This window comes from Ambystoma mexicanum, chromosome 12 (genome assembly GCF_040938575.1).
Source record: "Ambystoma mexicanum isolate Mex_15411 chromosome 12, UKY_AmexF1_1, whole genome shotgun sequence".
Taxonomy (NCBI): domain Eukaryota; kingdom Metazoa; phylum Chordata; class Amphibia; order Caudata; family Ambystomatidae; genus Ambystoma; species Ambystoma mexicanum.
Genome location: NC_090936.1, coordinates 560396232 through 560419702, shown reverse-complemented (window position 1 = coordinate 560419702; position 23471 = coordinate 560396232). Strand labels below are relative to the sequence as shown.

Below are 23471 nucleotides of genomic sequence, written 5' to 3'. Positions count from 1 at the left end.
GCAGAAAGGCGCGCAAATGTGCGTTTTACGCGCAAATAATTCCATGAATCAAGATGATAAAGTTTAGTGATGATAAGATGCTTCAGGCCTTCCTATATGTATCTGTTGGAGGTAATACAAGTAAATACTACATGGTACCTTTAAGTGTGAATACTAAGAAATGCTAAATTATCTGGCATAAAGGAAATGTTGGTAAATGAAATAACCTGTTATTACCGACTTCATTAGTTTCACCATAGATATGAAATTATTTACATATTCACACACCTTCTTTGTTCCTTATACGCAGTCTCTAATAAAAAATTGTGAAAGATACAGTAGTTCGACCGTTAACCAAAAATCATAAATATGGGTTTGATTTGACGGTACCGAATATGAAGAAACTGTGCCACAGAGAAATACATACAATATTGAAAAACCCAATATCTAATGACCTAAAGAAGGCTAAACAAAGATTCAGAAACTGGATCATGGGACACCGTGTGCTTATGTATCAAAATGACAGTGAAAATATGATTGCAGCCCTGAAAGATGGCAGCACCAGACAATGCTGGACTTTAGTAAACACCACGGAAATCACTCAGTCCCCAACCCAAAGCAATGCTATATCTGAAAGGGCTTGGGCAGGGCATTTTGGTAGTATCTATGAAAAGAAAGATACAGTATTTCTGGAATTGGATGAGTTGAAGGTTTGCGCTTGGGACATAACATTTTCAATCGATGATATTAAGAATTTAATAAACAAGGCCAGCTCGTCAAGAGCAGCGGGTCCAAACGAGTTAACGAATGCCACGTTAAAAAACGATGCTGATCTATGCGCTAAAGCATTATACCTCGTGTTTAAAGATATTTTTCTAACTAAAGGTCTGCCCTCTTCTTGGCAGATCTCATAACTTGTACCAATCTATAAGAAGGGCGACAGGGCTGCCCACAGAACTACTGCCCAATAGCACTATTGGACGCGGATTCTAAAAAATGTTCTGGTATCGTCCTAAAATATATTGAAGAATGGAGTTCCCAAAAATTCAAAAGATTGGATTTAGAAGGCAGGTGGGGACAGATGTGGGCAGCCTCCTAATATGCGCCCTACAATGATTAGTTTGGGGTAATAATGACTCAAACTTATATATGTCCTCCATGGATTTATCGCAGGCGTTCGATTTGGTTGACAGAAATGTATTATGGACTACATTAAATAAATGGAGTCTTCTGGGGGGGTCTCCTGTCTATATTAATTTATTTGCATGAAGGGCCAAAAATCCAAATACACATGAACCGAGAGGGGTTTCTATGGGATACTATCTGTGCCCATAATGGTCTCCGGCATGGATGCATATTTCCACCAGCCCTATTCAATTTATACATGGATGATGCAGGACATATACTGGATGTGGCAGCCTTTATGCCTCCCAAGATCGAGGGAAAAAAAATCTGCTGGTTGGCCTACACGGACGATTTTATACTGTTGGATCATAGCCCTATAGGACTTCAAAGATTAATAATTGCTTTCAATGATTACATTTTGTCGAATTTTTAAAGGTAAACCCACAAAAGACAGTTTTTAATGAGGTTAAGTAATTGCACTACTCCAATTGACTATGCCTGGTTCCTAAATAATGTAACATCGGTGGTGAAGACATCCATGATCTATTTGGGTTATCCCATCTTTATGGTACCCAGAAAGTTCAATTACCGTAATTTTGTTGAAGATAAGGCCCGCAAACAAATTACGCAATTGATGAAAATGGACATGAAATATGGTCAATTTTCTATGCTCCCAATTTTACGCTTCTACCATTCAAAGACCTTACCGCGGCTGTGCTACAGCCTAGAACTGTTCCCATTATGGGCAGTTGGAGAGATTAATGAATATGAAGTCCTTATCTGGAAGTCTGTATTATATTATTTTCCAAAGTGCGTACCATTAACAGTAATACGTTCAAATTAGGACTTCAATCTATTGAAAGTATAGTGAAATGGAGAAGGTTGTTTTTGTGCAGAAAACTTTTCATGAGTGCGAATGAAACCCTTTACTCACTATTGGGGAAGGGAAGACGTGAAAGACAGCCTCAGGCAGGCTTTATCGCCTCGTATTATGATGAATGTTTACTGTCCCTAACTAATCTGCGGTCAACACTAGAAACCTTACTCCAAAACCCAATGAAGGTGAAAAAATATCATAATGACTGGGCTAGAACCGTGGATGAAGTGTTAAGTACTAAATTATACTCTCAGACTATTTTGTATTAAAAAAAAAATGGATTGTCCAGAATCATATTTAGTAACATTCCCTGATAAGATCAAGCGGGTTTGACCACTCAACTGCTTTGTTTTGTGCTTGGGTCTGGTATATGTACCATGTATATTTCATTTGTAACTTTCCACTCGATTGTACAATCAATATGCAGCCTCAGTAGAAGAGCCAGTCACTCGAAACACATGTCAAGCTGCATTCTTTGATTACATTACAAATCAATTGATTTGTACATAGTTTGTGTGTGCAGTGTGTTTGCAAAACAACCCTTCTCTGTATCAATTACTTGTTGGATAACTTGACAGGTTTCCACAACTGCACTCACCTGCAGCCCTCCCAAACTACCCAAATCTGTTTGGTCCTTGCGCAGAACCTCACTGTCCTTTTCTGCCAACCTCCTGTTTTCTAAATTTGGAACGTGTTTACACCGAAAAACTGCGGTGGGACATGATGCACAGCAACTCAGCCCCTATAAAACTGGCAGTGATGCGATTTCTGTCTAATGAATGCAATGTATTTTAATATAGAGAAGTTGTGTTTCTAATCACACATCTGAATATCTGTTATATTAAATATGTTTTGCTGTTTCCTTGTAATGTTTGTACCTTGGGAAACTGGTATTGTATATAGGTGTTTAATGTATTGCATTGTATTGTTTTGGTTTATGTATTTTCTGTGTATTTCTGTTAAAGCTTCTCTTTCTTTTTTAAGTATCTCTATAAAAAATACTTGCCATCTACTACCCGAACACATTCTGCCAATATCTGACAAATGATAGTACTGCTTGCTATACCTGGAGAGACAATGCCAATGGCCTGAAAATGGTATGCGAACCTGGCAATATAATGCAGGTGCTGGCAATATGTGTGGGGACTCTGGCATGTGATGAGAATACTTATAAATACACAGCACAATTTGACTGCACGAAATCCAGAAGCTATGGCAGGCTGTGAATGGTTGTTTAATCAAGGAAGGACGTCTTCCTATTTCCGCCATACAAGGCCCTATCCTCTAACAGAATTGCTGAGGCTACCGTTGATGAGACCGTCAAACATCTGGGCCTCCAGGACACTCTCAATGGACTGTCTCTTTCCTACCAGTCCAGAATAGAAAGGAATTTCTATTCAGGGTCTGCTTCCCTCCCTGCCTTTCACTGCTTCCACCGCCCAGCAGTGAGGCTGCAGCAGAGGAGAATCAAAGTATTGGGTTTCTCTTCTTTGTTCCGCCTATGTATTGTAACGTTATACAGTTACTCACAAAAGGGTACGTGAGCCTTCTGTGGAGAGAACTCTTTCACCTCATTGGCTGTTGTTCAAGCCTGATAATAAACAAGTTCGGTTACAGGTGGGCGTTTAGGGAATTAGAAACATCTTTTCAGGGGTTTCGAGGAGTTTGTCATTTGTATTGCAAGTCTGAGACAAGCGTGGGCAGTGGAAATAAAGAAGCAGGCTCAGACATCGACTGCACATCAAGTAAAAAAGCAGGTAAACATTACAGTTCGTTTTGTGTCTTCGTGTTCATCTCCCTTTCTAGTGCTCTCTAGTTCATCACTACATGGCGCTGCATGGCTTTTTCTTTGAGTTGTTTCTGCGTGTGGCTTAAACTTTCTCTTCATATCTCCAGTAAACATAGGCGAGCACAGTGATGTGAAATTAGATAATGCGATAAATTATGGTTCTGCTTCGAAGACACATCATCAAACTCGCCCTCGCGTTGCTGCCTCGTGGCTCATTCTACGGGATTGCCTGCTTTTGAAACCCCAGTTTACTTTCTTGTGAATTAATTTTTGAAATGGAACTACTTTTTCATCAATATTCTTATCCTGGTTTAGTAGTAGGTGGTAGGTTTTACAAAATCAGGTGACTTCAGAGCTGCAACACATCGGACAGAGAGTATCAGTGTCTGAAAGTATTTGTCCTGGCCCTTCAACAGGGGCAGCGACGTCATTTAGATGTCTCCAGGGATCTCCCAATATTCAGAAGTGAATCTGTGCTTGCAACTTTCTGAAGAGAACATTAATACAATCACACACTCCATGTCTGTTGACTTCACCAGGCACCCCCTTACTGCTTATCAAACATGAACAGGCTGCTGAATTCTTACAATATTATATTTGTCCCACTAGAACTCCTTAAAGTTTTTACTCCTTTTCGTTGTGACAGAGACAAATTAAAGATCACTATTAAGCCAATCATTTGTGTTTGTACAACAGCTTGCAACATACGTTATGCACAGGACAAACTGTAAACTGAAAGATACATTCTTTGACAAGCTGTACACACGTGTATGTGAACGAAATAATTACAAAATATGAGCTATGTTGCTAATATGTTAGTATGGAGTATTTGAGGATGTGACTGTCATATTATGGTAGCTACTGGACATGGCAGACTGCAGCATACACCTGGTGACTATACAATGCATCTTGTCAAGGTGGATCGCTCAACAAGGAAGGTGCTCACCTCTGACATGGGTCCAGCCTAAGCTTAGAAGTTTGATAAATTCGGTACCATTACATTGTGAAATAATAACGTGTGCTATTACAGCGCTCAGAATTAGGAAGACATTTTTGAGACTGCAAATGTATATAATGGCTGCGCCAACACATGTGAGACTGTACCATTCATAGGGGGCATTACCTCTTATAACTTGGAACTTCTGAATCATGGAAGGGTGTATTTGTCATATGCTTGTAGCACCTGCTCAGTGGTATGAGACATTGAGTCTCATTGGATGGGATCTCTGAGGTTTTGGAGCCTGCACCTGGGATTCAGACGTGCTGGTAGCTCCTACCACCCATTCTGTCCAGGACATATGTTATTTATTTTATTGTTTAATGCGCAGACTTAGCTCGATAGCAGCAGAATGCTGTACGGAGTGTGGGTAGCCAGCATTTAGGCTGGCTCTTTTAACAGTAGCACAGTACTGTGAGTTGAGGTCTGTGTGTTGGTATGTGAATCCATTGGGATTAGTCCTTGGTCAGGGGTTGTTGAAAAAGCCATATTTTGAGAGATTTGTGAAATTTGAGAATTGTAGGTGCATTTCCGAGCCGATACACGGATCGAATTCCAGAGGGAGGTTGTGGCACAAGAGAAGGATTGTTTGCAGTTCCTCTCTTTGCGGACGAGTTGGGATTGAAGCCGGTTGGTTGATTTGCTGTGCAAGGAGGGTGTGCCACAAGATACATTGAGCTTAGCCATCAGGTATGCTGGTGTGCTCTTCGTGACTGCTTTATAGATTATACGTGCAGTCCTTTATAGTATCCTCGCATGGAGAGGAAGCCAGGGTAGTTCACATAGGGCAGAGGTGATTTTGTCACATTTCCATGCACGTGTAATTTGATGTGCTGCACTGTGGTAGACTACTTTTAGGGGAGCCAAGTGAGAAGCTGGGAGTCCTGTCAGAGAGACCACATGAGCCTGCACTGTGGTCCGTAAATCTTGTGGTGGGATGAAGTGTTTTATTTTGCAAAACATAAACCTGCAGAGTTCTCATGCAACATCCGTCAGCAGAGTGTTTGCATTCCAAAGCAAGGTGAGCACCCCCTTCTCTTATCCATATCCCCTCCCAAAAATACAAAGTGAAGAGAATGATAACAATGCCAAAATGTTGCACATTCAGCCCATATACCTGGCATATGAGGCTATAGCAAAGATAAGATGGCAATATTTTTTATAGTACAATCTCTTTGCTTACTGTCTGGCTTGAAGGATGCGAGAAACTCACGGAATGCAATTAGACAACATCGGGTGCTTGTGTGGATGACGCGAGTGAGATATAGGTCATCAGTATTGTTCCATTCACATCCCATGAGTAGTGAAAAGAGACTACCACCTGTAGGAGTGGGGTCCAACACTCTATGTAATGTAGATCTCACACAAAGCTGTCTTAGGGCCCAGTTGCACTTGCTGCAGGTCTCCACATGTGCCACATTCACCACCACGTATTCTAATCCTGCCACATCGGTCATGATATGATATGATATAAGTCATTTATAACGTGCCTGTACACAAATGTTTCTAGGTGCGACAAGACAAGGGAGGGAAGACAGAGGGAGGACAATACAAATGATTTTACTAGGCCTTGTGACATTCAGATCATGCAAGTGCAACAGCGCCTAAGTGCAAGGGAGAGGGGGAAGTGTCGGGGGAGGTGGGAGAGGGAGGGAGAGGAAAGGGAATTGCGATCAGGACTGTAATGCTCTGAGTAAGTTCATCCAGGGCCGTGGGTAATAATAAATAGCGCTCATATATCTGAGGGTTCGTAGCACTATATAAATGTGAAATTATTATTATTATTATTATTATTATTATTATTATTGTTATTATTATTATTATTATTATTATTATTATTATTATGGGGCTATAGAGGTTACAGGTAGAGCCCCTAAGTGTGCAGTAGCCCAAAGGCAGTGTAGGGGAGACTGATCATGCAGGGGCCTGGTAACCATTATGCTCAGAGAGTAGCCAGGCAATCAGTCAGTGCAGCAAACAGCTAAGTCAACAGGGTAGGGAGAGAGAGAAAGCAGAGGAGAATAGGAAGGGCTTGAGTTGCGTTCGTAACTTCAGGGGTTCTGGCTCAAGTTTCAGAGGGGCAGGAAGGCCATTCCAGAGGGAGGCACCCACTCTCTGCCTAGCGAAGCGTCTGACCCACAGAGAGTTGGAGGTAGTTGAGCGAAGGGCTTGAGAAGGGAGGTATTTTGGAAAAGGGAGTTGGATGTAGTGAGGGTCCCGGCCCCAGACAGCCTTGTGGATGATGCAGAGGGTTGTGCACTTGATCCCTGCAGCCATGGGGAGCCAGTGGAGAGATTTCAGCGCTGGAGAGATATGGTCCCTGGGCTTGAGGCCAAGGACAACTCTTGCAGTCCTGTTCTGGATTTGTTGCAGAGAGTAGAGGAAGGGAGATTGAGAAAGAGGCTGTTGCAGTAGTCCAGTGAGAACCAGGTCTCTGGAGACAGTGAGCTTCTGGGTGAAGCGAGAAAAGGAAGAATGCTGCTGAGGAGGTGCAGCTGGTAGTGGGACCTCTTAGCGAGTTCCGAGATGTGAGGAGAAAAGGAGAGAGTGGCGTTGAAGATGACACCAAGGTTTTCTGCCTCACAGGAAGACAAAGGAAGAGGGCCCAAGGAGGGCGGCCAGAGTGAGAGGGGGTAAGTGGGAGCAGGGGTCCCAATAAGAAGGATCTCTGTCTTACTGGCATTAAGGCAGAGATCGTTGGAGGTGCAAAAGTGAAGAGGAGGCTGAGGGGAGCCTGAAAGAGAGCTGGGTATCATCCGCGTAACATTGAAAGGTAGAAGAAAAAGTAGAGATTTAGATGGGCCAAAGGGGCTAAGTAGATGTTAAAGGGCCAGGAAGAGGGTTAGAGCCCAGGGGGACACCACAAGTGGAAAGGGAGGTGGTAGAGAGAAAGGGCCCAAGTTGTACCTGGGAGGGCCGGTCCGAGAGGAAGGAGGTCAACCACTCCAAGGCCTGATCTGTGATGCCCAGTTTCTCATGGAGTCGATTGATCAGAATGGCATGACTGGCCATGTCAATGGCAGAGGAAAGGTCAAGGAAGATGAGCACAGAAGGAAGGCTTGAGTCAAGATTAGAGAGAAGATCTTCACAGGTGTTTGGGAGAGCAGTTTCCATGCCTATGGCTGCTCTGAAGCCTGACTGATGGTTATGAAGACAACCAACAAATTCAGTGAGGAGAGTAAGCTGGGAGATGGCCAGTTTTTCCATGAGGTTTCCCTGGAAAGGAGTGATAGAGATCGGGCAATAGTTTGGCAGGCAGGTAGTATTGGCAGAAGACTTTTTAGGGATGGGGTGCACAAGAGAGTGCTTGAGGAGAGAGGAGAAAGATCCATGGGTGAAAGAGTGATGGATGAAATCAGCCAAGGGTGGAGCGAGGGTGTCAGTGTGGTCCTTGATAGTTATAGTGGAGCAGGGGAGCACCTGTTTGGATGACACTTTCATAGATCAGAATTGTCTAGAAACCTTGTCAGGTGTTGTCAGGGAGAAACAGGAGAAAGGTGGATGAGAAGAAGAGGGGGCCAGGAGAGGTGGAGGGAGAGAAAGAGGAAATTGAGGACAGGAAGTCCTGAGTTTTAGTGGTGAAGTGAGCAACCAGAGACATAGAGAGAGCCTGGGAGGGAACAGGAGAGGTGGAGGCTGCAGCAGGATTGGCCAGTTCCTTGCACATTTTAAAGAGTTTGGCCGTGTTGTTAGAGGCTGCAGAGATGCAGGCTTGGCTGTGGACTCTCTTCCTGGACAGGACAGAGAGTCTGTATTGACTTTGGAGCAGGCGGCAGGCCAGTTTGTTAGAATATGTTCTTGAAACCCTCCACTACCTCTCAGACACGCTTCATGGGCCCGAATGACCAATAAGGTAGGTTGCAGTGCTGTGATTTGTCTGAGGGACAGAGTTTCAGGTGAGAGGAAAGCAGAAAGTGGTCAGTCCAAGAGAGAGGAGTGGTGAGGGGGTTAGAGAGGCAGATGTCTGAGGAGATGAGAACATCCAAGGTGTGCCCGGTAGAGTGTATCAGACCAGAGGGTAGAATGGAGAGAGATGTTGAGGTCTCAGAGGAGGATACTTTGAGTGGTAGAGGTAAAGAGAGAAGGGGAGAGGTCATCCCTCTCTTAGACGAATAGGGCAACCTGGCCAGGTGGCCACAGTTAGAGAGAGGCCGGGAGAGATAGAGAGCCTGCAGACCAGGCATTCAAAGAAGGAGTAGGCCTGCATAGGAATAGCAATTGATGCTCCAATTCTTTATCAGACTATTAGGGTGAAGAGGTAGCAGGTGGTATAAGCATGTAAGTGGAAGGGATATATGGAATGATGGCCAGACCACACCCTTGGCAGTAGCTAGTGATATGAGTCAGACACAGTTGCTGAGTAGGTGTTTTCTACATGAGAGAACACTTTAGATGTTACACATGTATGTAACTCAGCCTCTTCCAGGGCCAGCAAGGGGAGTAGACATTGGAATTATCTTGGTGCCTACTATTCCCTGCGGTCAAATCAGGGGAAATAGCTTCAGGTGCATGGCTGTTACGCTCAACTGGTATCCACGCGGGCGCCACACGATACTGGATGGAGGTCTATGCGCTATCTTGGACCCCTCTCTGCTTGGTTATGTACCAGACATTGGGTAGTGCCTATAACAGGAGAATGGAGGGTTAAGATACTGGTTCTGTGATGGGTGGACTCCCACCTCCCTCTGGTCCAAATCCCCTCTCTTGGGGTTATTGCTCACCATAGGTTTTTGTGCGTTGAACTCTCCGTCTTGCGTCTCTGTGCCGGGGCGCGTGGTTGGTGCGGGCATTCCATGGACCTAGTTGCTTCACTGGTCCATGTGCCCTTATGTCGGGTCTAGACTGGCTGTGACTCTGCTTGCTGTCTTCCAGGTGAGTTATAATGTCTTTTCCATCTTTATTCTTCCACTTTCTTTCCCTCCGTTTTCTCTGTCTTCTCGGCGTCTTGCTCCACTATGCTGTTCTCTAACAATGTCTCTTTTTTTGTTTTCACAGGGATGGTTGCGATCTCGGAGTTGCCGCGCCGACGGCGAAGTCCGCGGTGAGTTATTGATGCATGGAGCTCTGCACTGTTTATTGGTGTTAATTGCTAACCTGTGTTCTCTTCTCTTCTTTGTGCAGGTTGCGGTGAAACCCAGAGATGGGTGAGGTAAGAGAAGCGCAGGGTGCTGCGCAGGGTGCTGCCAGGACTCGCTGCTTGCCCAGGTAAGAATTGTTATTGAGGCTGTCCTTGTTTCTTTACCTTTGCAGGAAATGGGTGAGGTAAGCGAAGCGCAGGATGGATTCAAGGCTGGTTACTTCACAGGTAAGGGTTCTTGCTTGCTAATGCTATTCTTGTTCTTCCAGGTCATTAATGGAATCCGGATCTAGGGCTTCAGGATCGGGCCGCCGAAGAAGCAGATGAGCAGAAGCTGGACACGGTGAGCGTTACGCTGCAGGAGTGGAGAATAACTCGAAGAGTGTTCTGCTGTTTGGGTGTGGTTTAAATAGCCCAGGTAAAGTAGTTCCAGGCAAAGTAGTTCCAGACCCAGCCGCACCCAAAATACTAGACCCCATGGCTTGGTTCTAAAGAACTGAGCTGTGTAATAGGCCTCCATGTTGGATTAAGGTCCAAAACTGGTATTGCTTTATTCCTGATAATGAGTCTGGCGCCAAAGGTACTGCCAGGACTGACTCCATGTATGTTTCTGATGGAGTTTTAAGGCCGTTGGGGCCAATGTGAAGGGCTTTAGACCCACTGCTGCCAGGGGGCTGTTATACCTGAGGGGGTCAGGGGCATGGATCGTGACAATGACTCTGCAGAACAGTTTTCATTGGCTCCACATGTTATGCTCTCATCCCATGCCCTGGGATATCTCCCTTGCCCTCAGTGGCCAACTGCACTTGGAAAGTGCTGTTAGTGTGGGATTTCCATGCATGGCTCTCAAACATTGGTCCTGTGTCACTTGCTGTATTGGGGGTTCATGATGGTTGAGTATGGATATATGAGGCTATGATGTGTAGCATTAGGCAGGCTAGTAGTTGGTCTCCAGTCTTCAAGTAAGTGACTTGGCTTCGGCATATGTCTTGGTGAAGACTCTTAAAGAGATGACTTAAAATGTCAATAGCCCTCATTGTAAGTTTTCCGGTCCAGAGAAAAGTTTCAGTAACAACGGTTACCGGCAACTTTTCCAGATCAGCAAACTACAAGTCTGTCGGTAGGGGGAGGGAAATACCGGCAGGCCTGACCTGCTGGTAGTTCAAGCTCTACCAGCAGATTTTTCACTGGAGCACTGACACTGTTACTAACCGGACCGGTGCTTCAGTGTTTCCATTCCCATGGAGTCCTATCTCCTATTGGACTCCCTGGGAATGGGAACTTACCATTCTGCTGCCACCCATAATATCCGGGTATTACTGGGATATCGGGCGGCAGAAACGGTAAGCTGAGTCTGCCGGTAATCCGCCTGTAGAACCAGTGGGTTAAGGGCAAACACATAATGAGGACCAATGACTCTCTTGATGGGGCGAGTGGGCCCTCTGGTAGGGCCCTCTGGTAGTCCTTCATCTCTCTTGTTGTGGAGGACGATGAGTGGTGTCATAAGCTTTGTCTTCCATAGGTATCATCTGTTAATTATGAGAAGAAGAAGACTTTTCTGTTAAATGTCTTCATGCCTCTTGCCTATGTGTAGGTAGCTACCAACAAATGTAGGAGAGTGTCAGGATATGTATGGTATGTAGTTGCCTAAACACGTGTTTGCTTGTGAAATTACCTACCTCGATTCATTCATTTAGTCTATTTTTTCTCATGTGCCTTGATAACCAACTGACCTCCAAGATACCTACATTATACGATAATTCAGGCATATGCTTGGAACAGGTAGTGCATTTTGGGTGTGCATCACACACCAGCTGTATATTGAAGATGGTCTTGCCTTTTCTCTTCTACTGGCAGACGATTGTTTTTTGATAGACAAGCGTGTGCTGTAAATGGACCATTGATCTTGCGGAACTTGGTAATGTCACAGAGGACCTGATTTTCAGATTGGAGGACCTCCAGGGAATGTGGAAATCCAAAATATTGTGCAATAAGTGATTTTATCGACTCCCAGACGTTTCTGATGTAGAGTTAGGGTACGCCCAAGGCGTTTCCTATGACTCATTCCCGTGAGCGTGTTACATAGCATTGTATGCAGAGTTACATATTTCAATGTGATGTTGTTATCCATTATGTAAAGGAGGTTTTGCAGAAGGTTCTTATTGATCTGGTATCTCAGCATGCCTTTTCGCCAGTGGAGCATGTAAATGTTTTGTGCATGCTCAATATTGTTTTGCGTGTTTGCCTCCATTGATGCAAACATTGACCATGAGTGGCTGGGTAAACTGAAACATCAGTTACATCAGTCCCATCTACTAAATCTGAATGTGTTTTCATATAGGTAGCATGAGGGTGTTAGCTACACAGTGGCTGGGAGCCTTGTTATGTTGGTCATATTTGTACAGTGATTTGGTGGGCAGAAATTGCTATGAGGGAAGGGTATGGCACACTGCATGTCAGGTCAGGGGAACTGCAGAAGCCTTAAGGGCAATGGTGTGCATTGTCTATGGAAATCAGGTGGTCAACACAAGGGCAATATTACTGTTTGATGTCCCTCCTGTGTCTCATTTGATATCAATGCTTTTTTGTGCGTTGTGCCATTTCACTTGTGTTAATCTGAGATGGCCATTGTTTTCGTGACATGTCAATGAATATCCTTGCATTGCTGAAATAATGCTGCCACATGTTGCCCTTTGCGAGAAAGATTCCGTTATGTTAATTTCTTGTTTGTTCTGTTCATTGAGTTAGTCCAATGGTTGCCTTTGCAGGTTAGGTATCAGGTCGTGTGGGTATGCATTCAGCAAATGTGCTCTGAGCATGATTACAGTTTGGAGCTTGGTACTTAGTGCACCAAGCAACGTTCCTGTTTTCCACTTCCAAGGCCAGTTGCTTTTGATCAGTTGGTATAGTTGCTTACATTGATGAGGTGCTAATACACAGACTCTGGGCCTGTAGGCTTTTTTGTTTAATGACGCCATATTTACTCCACTTAAGGGTCTCATTACCGGTCTGGTGTTATTTGTAAGAGATGTGGTATTTTAAATACATCATATGGTGGTCAGTCAAAATGTCGAAAAAAAAGTCGAATGACAAAAATGTTGAAAAAAAAATGTTGAAAAAAAAAAAGTCGAATTTATTATTTTTTTATTTATGTTTTTTTTTTTGGGTTCGGTGAGTAAAGAAAAGGGGTAAAATAAAAAACATGAAAAAGGGAGGTTGGGGGGAACCCCCCATTTCGAAAAAAAATGTATTGAAAAAGAAATTCTACTTTTTTTTTTTTCGACATTTTATTTTCGACATTTTGACTTTCGACATTTTTGTTTTCAACCAAATCACTATAAACCACATCATATATTTACAATATTACCTAATTATGAGTTGGAATCACATGGGATATGTACAGCGTTGGGTACATACAAAGTATTGTAAAAAACCATCATTAACACCAAACTTGAACTAAAATAAAACCACATTAAAATCAACAACCCTGAAACTTGAACTCAATCTTTTCTTTTTGGATTGGTGATAACGTGAAAATGGGTTGATGTGTTGCTAATGTGTTTTTGTTTTGTTTGTATATGACTGGTGTACGTGTGCTTGCAGATTTTTACAGCAGATTTGTTACATTTCATTGTCACATTTTTACTGCATTATGCAAGGGGACATCTTCTGCTGCCACAGATTACCCTTCAAACACACCTCTGCTAATTCCATATCCCCTTTCCCTAACAAACAATATATTTTTTTATTAGATAAACATATAGCAACCAAGGCTTTGTATAACACATTACATACATCGTAAAAAACAAGTAGAAACAATCAAGTTAAAATCCTCTAAAAAGCGACATTGCTTATTCCAGGCATTTAAAAATATCAACAATATGAAAATAAAAAGGAACAATAAAATACATTAAATTGATATTGTTACCCTTCATAAAATGCATCCATAACTCCAAGCTTTCATTCATTATGACATCACTGTTATATGATTTAAAATATTTTGTACGTAGGTCTGTTAAACTTTCACATTCCATATTCACATGTTGTGCAGTTTCAGTGACCAAATTGCCACGTAGACGACAATAACTATGATTGTACAATGTAAGAGACTTTCTCGCTTTCGATGACAATACTTCAGACGCATTAAATTTAATTAAAAGATATGTGCGAAAGGTGCGAGGACTAGGATAGGCAGTAATATAAATAGGAGGTGAAGCTCTGGACATAATTTCATGGCAATAACTGCTGTTAGTGGACTTAACTCCTATATGTGCCAGATTCTTCTCATAGTCAACAATGCGCAGATATTTCTTTAACCACTGTTTCATTTAATTAAACGAATGGTTCTCATTACACTCCTGTGTCCATTTTTTATGGGTGCGCAATAATATGCCAAATATATTATCAGGTATTTTGTAAACTATAGAGAGAATGGCGTTCATATAGGGGACAATAATAGTATCCGTTTGTAATTTTAATAGTTTCTCAACTAACAATACACACTGAGTTGCGTATGTGCTCTCTATTCCTTTAATGTTAAACTCTAGGTATATATATTCAATACGTACGCATTGTGGGAGATGCAACAATCGCCTCAACAGTTTTGCTTCAAATACTGTAAGGTGCTTATCCTATTTCGTGCCCCATACAGCAACTGCATATCATAGCAAGGCCTTAATCTTTCGCATTGTAAATCGTCATGACGCATGAGGCTGAATAACCGTAATTTCTGCCTATAAAAATACTCAATGCGTTCACAGCTCTATTGCACCTATCTTTGAAATCAGACCAATGAAATTCCCACTTCAACTTCTCATCTACAGTAAGGCCTAAGTACTTATATGAAGTGACCTGCTCTAAGTTTACATTAGCTAAGGTCCATCTGTATTTCTTGGGACGATATTTACTTGTGAAGACCATCATTTTACTCTTGGAAGAATTAATCGTCAACCCACTCACTTTCTCATATATGACTAAAGAATTCAACATTAATTGGAGTCCCGCAGGTGTATAGTCAACAAGTAAAAGATCATCTGCGTATGCATGCCATACCAAAGTGGTATTATTTATTTTTAATTGGGTTGGCTAATGAAATATTAAATGCGGCGTGCATGTCCGCAAGGTATAAATTAAATTATAGAGCCACAATCATGCATCTAATTTCTGCCCCAATCGATTTCTCAAAACAGTATCAAAAGCAGCGGAAAAACCCTATTTAATTATGGGGAAGGATCTTATTATCAGCAACCCAAGCGTCCAACTCATGAAGTAATACTTTCATGAATATTTTAGATGTAGAGTCCAGCATGGCCAACAAACGATAATTTTTAGGATCGTCCCATCTCCCTTTCTTATATACAGTTAGTATATTGCTGGACTTCCACGATGAAGGGATGACATCCAGTTTACCAATTTGAGTAAACAATAAATGGAGTGCTGCACCCCATAATTGGGGATCTTTTTTGATTACTAAATTGCATACCTGGTCGGGTCCAGTGGCACACAATGACTTCAAGTGTTCAATGATAGTTATTATGTCAAGTACAGAGGAATTACATTCCCATATTACTTGTAGAGTTGGAAAGACCGGGTCAATAGAATCAATACTACCAAGTGTCAGGTGATGTGATTCTCCAAGCTATTTGTATTTTAGAACAACAGGTTACAGTTACATTTGTACAGAAGATCTAGTTAATTAAAGTAGATAGCAGTGCAAAAAAGGCAAAGAGGTTTTGGTCAAGTAGTAAGGCGACAAAAGTCCAGTCTGGTGGCATGTAAAGGCATTTAGTCAAGCGTGGCGGATAGCCAGAGCTTAGCTTTTTGTTTGAATAGAGTTGGAGAAGGTAAGGATCTGATGTTGAGTGGCAGTGAGTTCCAGAGTTTAGCGGCTAGATCTGGGAAGCTTACACCTCCGGCTTTCTGAAGTTTGTATCTGGAGATGGTCAGGCAGTGTGCTTGGGCGGATCTAAGTGACCGCGAGAGTATGTACTGAGAGAACCGAGAGGCTAAGTAGATGGGGGTCCTGGCCCTCACACATTTGTGTGTGAGAGCCAGGGATTTCGGTGATATCCTTTGGGCCACTGAAAGCTAATGTAGACTCTTCCTTGTTTCAGAGATGTGTGCAGATCTGGGAATTTTAAGGGCCACTCTAATAGCATTATTTTGAATGACCTTTTGAGTTTGTTGAGGTTGCGTTGGTTAGTTCCTTGATAAAGTACATTGCAGTAATCGAGTTTGGACATAACCAGTGTCCTGGCTAGAGTAATGCAATTCTGTGAGGAAATGAATGGGTGGCAGGCTGTGATAAGCTTACATGTTTAAGCAGAGGCAGCGACAACCGCATTAGTTTGTCTGTTAAGTGAAAGTGTAGAATCGAGATAGATTTCCAGAGTTTTAGTATCTTTGGACACTTTGATGGAGTTGCCATCAATATTGAAGGTGCTAAAAGATGGGTCAAGCTTGTTGAGTCTCTGTTGGGTGCCCAGGATGAGAAGCTCTGTCTTGTCATCGTTAAGACAGAGCTTGTTTTGGGCCATCCAGGCTTGGATGACTTGGTAGATGTCATTCAAAGCTTTGGAATCGGCCATGTAGTCACCCGTGATGGGAATGAGTATCTGGGTGTCATCAGCGTAGTTGGTGTAGGTGACACACATATAATCAAGCACATCGAACAAAGGTTTGGTAAATACATTGTAGAGTGTAGGTGATACACAAGACCCTTGTGGCACTCCACAGGGGACCGGGGTTGGAAATACAGATGAGGTAGGTGAAAATACTCTCATGTGTCTGTTGTCCAGGAAAGAGCTGATCCAATTAGTGGCTTTTTCAGAGAAGTGGGCAGCTGATTTCAATTGACGGCAGAGGATTTGGTGATTGACCAAATTGAAAGCTGCTGAGAGGTCAAGTAATAGTAGGAGGGCCAGTTTTCCATTGTCTTTTAAGTACTCAGTTTGAGTTTTGAGATCTAATAGGGCTGTTTCTGTCCCGTGCTTCGGTCTAAAGCCAGATTGTCTTGTACCAAGTAAATTGTTAGTTTCCAGATACTTCTGGATCTGTAAATAAGCTGCTCTGTCTAGTATTTTTAGAAGGAACGGGACCGTGGTGATGGGTCTGTAGTTGGAGGGTATCGAAGGGTCCAGAGTAGGTTTTTTCAGCAGGGGGATGACCCAAGAGTCCTTGAGATTGTCAGGGACGATGCCAGAGTGAAATGAAGAGTTGATAAAGGAGGTGATGAACGTGGCAAGGTCGTGTGCCGATTCCTTAATGATGGGTGCAGGGCAGGAATCACCTTGACAGTTGGAAGGTTTAAGCATGGTAATGATTTTCTCAACCTCTAGGATGGTGAAAGGTACAAAGCTGAATGAGGTATGAGTAAAGGAGGGAGTGGCCGTCTTAGATGCCTGGAGTTTGGTTTGGGAAGAGGTAAGAAGGCAGTTTTGTTTGGCATTAATTTTAGATTGTAAAGTGGTTATTTTAGTGAGGAGGGCATTTTGAATATTGTTGCACCATGTACTGTCTTTGCTACATGTGTCTAGGATGGGCGAGGGGGATTCTAGTTCTTTAAGAATTTTGAATAGCTCCTTCGTGTTGGATTCTGCTTGCGAGATGCGTAGGTTGTATGTCTCTTTTTTAGCTTGTACAATCGCTTCCTCGTAATTAAGGGAAACAATGAAGAGGTTGTCTTTATTAGTCACGCATGGGAGACTTTTCCATAGAGCTTCAGTCTTGTCTTGCGTTTTTCTTTGCGTAATGCTGTCAATTGTGGTTTAAACCATGAATTCAAGTGAGCTCGTTGTTTAGAATTCCGTAGTTTGAGGGGTGCTATGATGTTGATGGCTTTGAGCAAGGTTTGATTAAAGGTGTCCACTAGGATTGTAGGGTCGTTGTATTGTGAGGTACAATTGTTGAGAATAGGTAAGATGAGGGGGAGTAATTTGTCCCTAGTGATGTCCTTTTTGTTTGTTGTAGGAATGGGGGGTGCTATGTTGGGTTTAGGGCATGGGCTGTTAGCCGGTATGTGAAAGATGATGATGTGGTGGTCGGACCATGCGCATGCAGAATTGGAGCTTATCGACGTGTTGCAGTTTAAATCTGCAATCCAATCAAGCGTTCTGCCCTTGTTGTGAGTTGGTTCAAGAATGCGATGCGAGAAACCTAAGTTTGAAATGTTGCTAGCAACCTCAGTGGCCTGGAGATCCATGGGGTCTGATAGGCCAAGATTAAGGTCGCCCAGTAGCAGCACTTGGGAATTGGGTTTGGTGTTGTCATTAAGGATGGATATAATGTCCTCTGAGAAGGAAGTGAGGGGTCCTGTTATAATGTCCTAGTTCATTAATACAGTTAATTGTCAGATCACGTTTTTTGTCATTACTAATAAGATTCCAAATTCCATTACTATCGCCAGTGACAGCCGTCCTGCTATTTGCTGCCATAGCTGCAGCTTGTGTGCTTTTTTTATGGTTCTGTAGCCATTATTTGTAGTTACTTTTTATTATCTTAACCTGCATAGTAACAGATCGGACAGGAATCATATTATAGTTTTGATGAATTATTCTTCGAATCTCTTTCCGGAGATTACGCTTTGCTTTCTGAATCGATTTATCGTTCCCGGACCATGTGGGTAAACGACAATTGACTCTTTCACCAACTGATTTATACTACCTATGGGAAACTTCCTTACTTTGAATATCTGACATAATGGTAGAAAAGTTAGTAATCATTAGTTCATTTGAATTGGGCCCATCAATACCAGATTGGATAAATTCAGGAAGTAGTACAACGGCAACGCAATGTGCTTCATGAATATTATGTTTATGTCTCAGTATTCGGTTTTGAGCACCACTCTTGTGTGCTATACTTTCCTCAACTTGTTAGGTATTGTTTTCTTAACATGTGTTGATTATTTGGAGAACATTCTGAGTGTGCACTTTCTGTGTAAAATTTCTTGGTGTTTGTGTGTAATATTTTGAGAATCTTCTGATTTCATGTAATTCATTTAACATACTTTGAAACGATTTTCTCTCGAGGTTACGTAGATAGAGAAACATATGCAGTGATGTTCTCTGTGCTAGAGCTTGTGATTTGTGCAATTCATGATTGAAGATTACAATGGAGTTGGAGAAAGGCCTGTAATGTGAGATGGCCCTCTAAGATTTAGTAAACGTGCTGGTTTGATATTGGTACTGAAACTTGTGGCTTAATTTCAAGAGCAACAGAGAGACTTCAATTGAAAATGTTGTTACTGTTAACCTCTATGTTTATGATGGTAACTTGCTGAAAAATGGCAGCGAGCATGTGGGGCTTTCAGTAGATCATTTGAGTGTGTGTAGATGTATTATTTCTCCATTCTGCCAGGCCCATATCTGGTACATCATGCATTAGACTGCCACATCATTGCCTTCTTCATTCAGGGGGGTTGACTCGCCAACACAATATGTTTTGTCTTTATGTGTAAAAGTATGCATTGTATGATGTTTTGCCTTTTGTTGTTTTTTGGTTAGTACTGTGGATGTCTGAGTTGTGTAACTGTGTTTTGTAGTACCGTAAGGGGGAACAGTGTGTTTTTTAGTGATGATCGGAATTGTGGTTGTTTTACAGATGTTGCTGTTGATCGTACTGCATATGTTTGTACAGTCTGATGTTTGGAGGGTGTGATAATTGTACATATGGATGTGTAGTGGGTGTGTTGTTGGGCCTGTCCTTTCCCAAGAAAACTTTGAGTACAGATATTCCTGGATGACACAAGTTGGGGGCATTGGGCCTCATTACAGGTTTGGCGGTAGCCACCAAACTTGCAAATGTATGCGGCGCCCGTGAATGGGCAATTACTGGGTCATTACGGCACTGCTGGACCCGGTAATTGCCCATTTCTGAGCGCCGGAATGAAATGCTCCCCATGGGGCTCAATGGGAATGGGGAGGACGGATGCACCGGCACCATTCTGGATCCGACATGCTCTGCTCGTGGGTGCCGGTATGCCTGCCAGGCCAGTCCTGGCCGGTGGGAAGGCACCCGCGAGCAGAACTTGTAGTTTGCTGGTCCGGTAACAATGGTACCGGCAAGTTTACCGGTACCATTGTTACCGGACTGGCAAACTAATAATGAGGCACATTGTATTTTGTGTTCCTATGTTAAGTATGTATCTGTTTGTGAGAGTGTGTGTTGGTGTGTTTGTATTAAAAAATACACTGAACAAATGAAACAGTGTCCTTAATTGTAGCATGCTGACTCATTAGAACCTCCCGTCATTTCTTTTTGTTTTTATTGCACGCTCTGAGGTGCATGTGAAGGTGGACCTAGAAAAATGTATTTTTACATTTGTATGTGTTTTACCAGTTTTGAGATATACATTTCATGTGTGTTTCTAAATGACAAAGTAGTAATTTGGGTATAATGGGTGAGAGAGTGAGTCTGAGAAAGAAAGAGAGAGCAAGAGAGAGAAGTGAGTGAGTTTGTTAAAAGCAAAAATTATTTTGGTGTATTTTTTAATCTACTCTGTAACTCTGACTTTTGCATGCCCCATCTGCAATGCATCTGCATGAAAGCCAAAATGTACTCTCAAGCACAGGGATAATGATGTACATCTTCATCCCCTCCTTCTCAACTTTATTCTACCACCAAGGTAACCCTCCCACAATCCAGGTTGCTTCTCAACAAATACATTATCTTAAAACAATGCAAACTGTCCCAAGCTGACCCTTACACATCCGTAGCCACTTCTAGTGTAAGACGTCAGAGCACTATGGTTGATGGGAAGCACAGGAACAGCCAATGAACTGCAATCACACAGGTGGGCCAAGAAAACACAATCGTGAAAGACATTTGTGAGCTGAGTATGAGCTGAGGAGACAAGGTCTGGCAGTGACCGGGGTAAAAGCTAAGCCAGGGGAATCACAATGCCTGCGTGGTGAGCCTGCACATTTAAAAGGGCAGGCACTTTGCCAACCCCCACAAGACGGAAAGACAAGTAGCAAATATTCCCACCCAAACGGACAGCGGCAATGGTGCAAGGGGGGGTAAAGAGCCCTTTAGGGATGGGCAGGGGAAGTAGTGGAGGCAAAAAAAGAGTTAACAGCTGAACGTTGTGAAAATACAACGGAATTGTGAAGCAGATAATTGGAAAGTATGAGTCTTTCAATGGCAGTGAGGAAGATGGACAGCTAAGCATGGAGGCCTGATTAAATACGGAAAGAAAGCAGCAGAGAAAGGTTATTATGAGAGGGACATTACTTTAAATGAGGTCCAGCCTGTCGTTTATATATCAGACATTTTATCTAGCACCCATTGGCAGAGGTTTGGGTTTCACATGGATATGAAAGCCGAGTCCCTTAACTCTAGTCAGCTGAATGCTTCTAAAAGCAGCAGCCAATGGCACGTTTTATCGATCATGGGACCCGGAATGCTGCCTTCTACATCCCTGCAGCATCCGACGAGGCCATACCAAGATGGTCGCCGTACTTCCTTCTGCGTTTCTGCACCGTCCTCGGTGCTTGGAGGCACGTCCCCCTCTACTGCCTCCTGATTGGCCCCTGCCCTCCTCAAATGCAGGGACCCGACCTAGCCGTGAGGCGAAGCCGGGTCCGCGCATTTAAGGGCAGCGCTTAAGGGCTCCTTCCTGTCTTTTCCCTGTGCCCTCCACCTGGAAGGATGGCCCCCTCGACCACCATGGGACCCGGAATGCTGCCTTCTACATCCCTGCAGCATCCGACGAGGCCATACCAAGATGGCCGCCGTACTTCCTTCTGCGTTTCTGCACCGTCCTCGGTGCTTGGAGGCACGTCCCCCTCTACTGCCTCCTGATTGGCCCCTGCCCTCCTCAAATGCAGAGACCCGACCTAGCCGTGAGGCGAAGCCGGGTCCGCGCATTTAAGGGCAGCGCTTAAGGGCTCCTTCCTGTCTTTTCCCTGTGCCCTCCACCTGGAAGGATGGCCCCCTCGACCACCATGGGACCCGGAATGCTGCCTTCTACATCCCTGCAGCATCCGACGAGGCCATACCAAGATGGCCGCCGTACTTCCTTCTGCGTTTCTGCACCGTCCTCGGTGCTTGGAGGCACGTCCCCCTCTACTGCCTCCTGATTGGCCCCTGCCCTCCTCAAATGCAGAGACCCGACCTAGCCGTGAGACGAAGCCGGGTCCGCGCATTTAAGGGCAGCGCTTAAGGGCTCCTTCCTGTCTTTTCCCTGTGCCCTCCACCTGGAAGGATGGCCCCCTCGACCACCATGGGACCCGGAATGCTGCCTTCTACATCCCTGCAGCATCCGACGAGGCCATACCAAGATGGCCGCCGTACTTCCTTCTGCGTTTCTGCACCGTCCTCGGTGTTTGGAGGCACGTCCCCCTCTACTGCCTCCTGATTGGCCCCTGCCCTCCTCAAATGCAGAGACCCGACCTAGCCGTGAGGCGAAGCAGGGTCCGCGCATTTAAGGGCAGGGCCTAAGGGCTCCTTCCTGTCTTTTCCCTGTGCCCTCCACCTGGAAGGATGGCCCCCTCGACCACCATGGGACCCGGAATGCTGCCTTCTACATCCCTGCAGCATCCGGCGAGGCCATACCAAGATGGCCGCCGTACTTCCTTCTGCGTTTCTGCACCGTCCTCGGTGCTTGGAGGCACGTCCCCCTCTACTGCCTCCTGATTGGCCCCTGCCCTCCTCAAATGCAGAGACCCGACCTAGCCGTGAGGCGAAGCCGGGTCCGCGCATTTAAGGGCAGCGCTTAAGGGCTCCTTCCTGTCTTTTCCCTTTGCCCTCCACCTGGAAGGATGGCCCCCTCGACCACCATGGGACCCGGAATGCTGCCTTCTACATCCCTGCAGCATCCGACGAGGCCATACCAAGATGGCCGCCGTACTTCCTTCTGCGTTTCTGCACCGTCCTCGGTGCTTGGAGGCACGTCCCCCTCTACTGCCTCCTGATTGGCCCCTGCCCTCCTCAAATGCAGAGACCCGACCTAGCCATGAGGCGAAGCCGGGTCCGCGCATTTAAGGGCAGCGCCTAAGGGCTCCTTCCTGTCTTTTCCCTGTGCCCTCCACCTGGAAGGATGGCCCCCTCGACCACCATGGGACCCGGAATGCTGCCTTCTACATCCCTGCAGCATCCGACGAGGCCATACCAAGATGGCCGCCGTACTTCCTTCTGCGTTTCTGCACCGTCCTCGGTGCTTGGAGGCACGTCCCCCTCTACTGCCTCCTGATTGGCCCCTGCCCTCCTCAAATGCAGAGACCCGACCTAGCCGTGAGGCGAAGCCGGGTCTGTGCATTTAAGGGCAGCGCTTAAGGGCTCCTTCCTGTCTTTTCCCTGTGCCCTCCACCTGGAAGGATGGCCCCCTCGACCACCATGGGACCCGGAATGCTGCCTTCTACATCCCTGCAGCATCCGACGAGGCCATACCAAGATGGCCGCCGTACTTCCTTCTGCGTTTCTGCACCATCCTCGGTGCTTGGAGGCACGTCCCCCTCTACTGCCTCCTGATTGGCCCCTGCCCTCCTCAAATGCAGAGACCCGACCTAGCCGTGAGGCGAAGCCGGGTCCGCACATTTAAGGGCAGCGCTTAAGGGCTCCTTCCTGTCTTTTCCCTGTGCCCTCCACCTGGAAGGATGGCCCCCTCGACCACCGTGGGACCCGGAATGCT

The 23471-nt window shown here is 44.6% G+C and overlaps 1 protein-coding gene across 1 annotated transcript in view; it reads left to right on the top strand.

Annotated features, from left to right (window-relative positions):
* Positions 1-3587: 3587 nt before the first annotated feature.
* The window catches only part of LOC138513772 (proto-oncogene Mas-like), a 148903-nt gene continuing 129019 nt past the window's right edge, over positions 3588-23471 (top strand). Inside the window, exon 1 of the mRNA XM_069628864.1 lies at positions 3588-3738. The gene's annotated coding sequence lies outside the window, so the exon portion shown is untranslated. The remainder of the gene's footprint in view (positions 3739-23471) is intronic.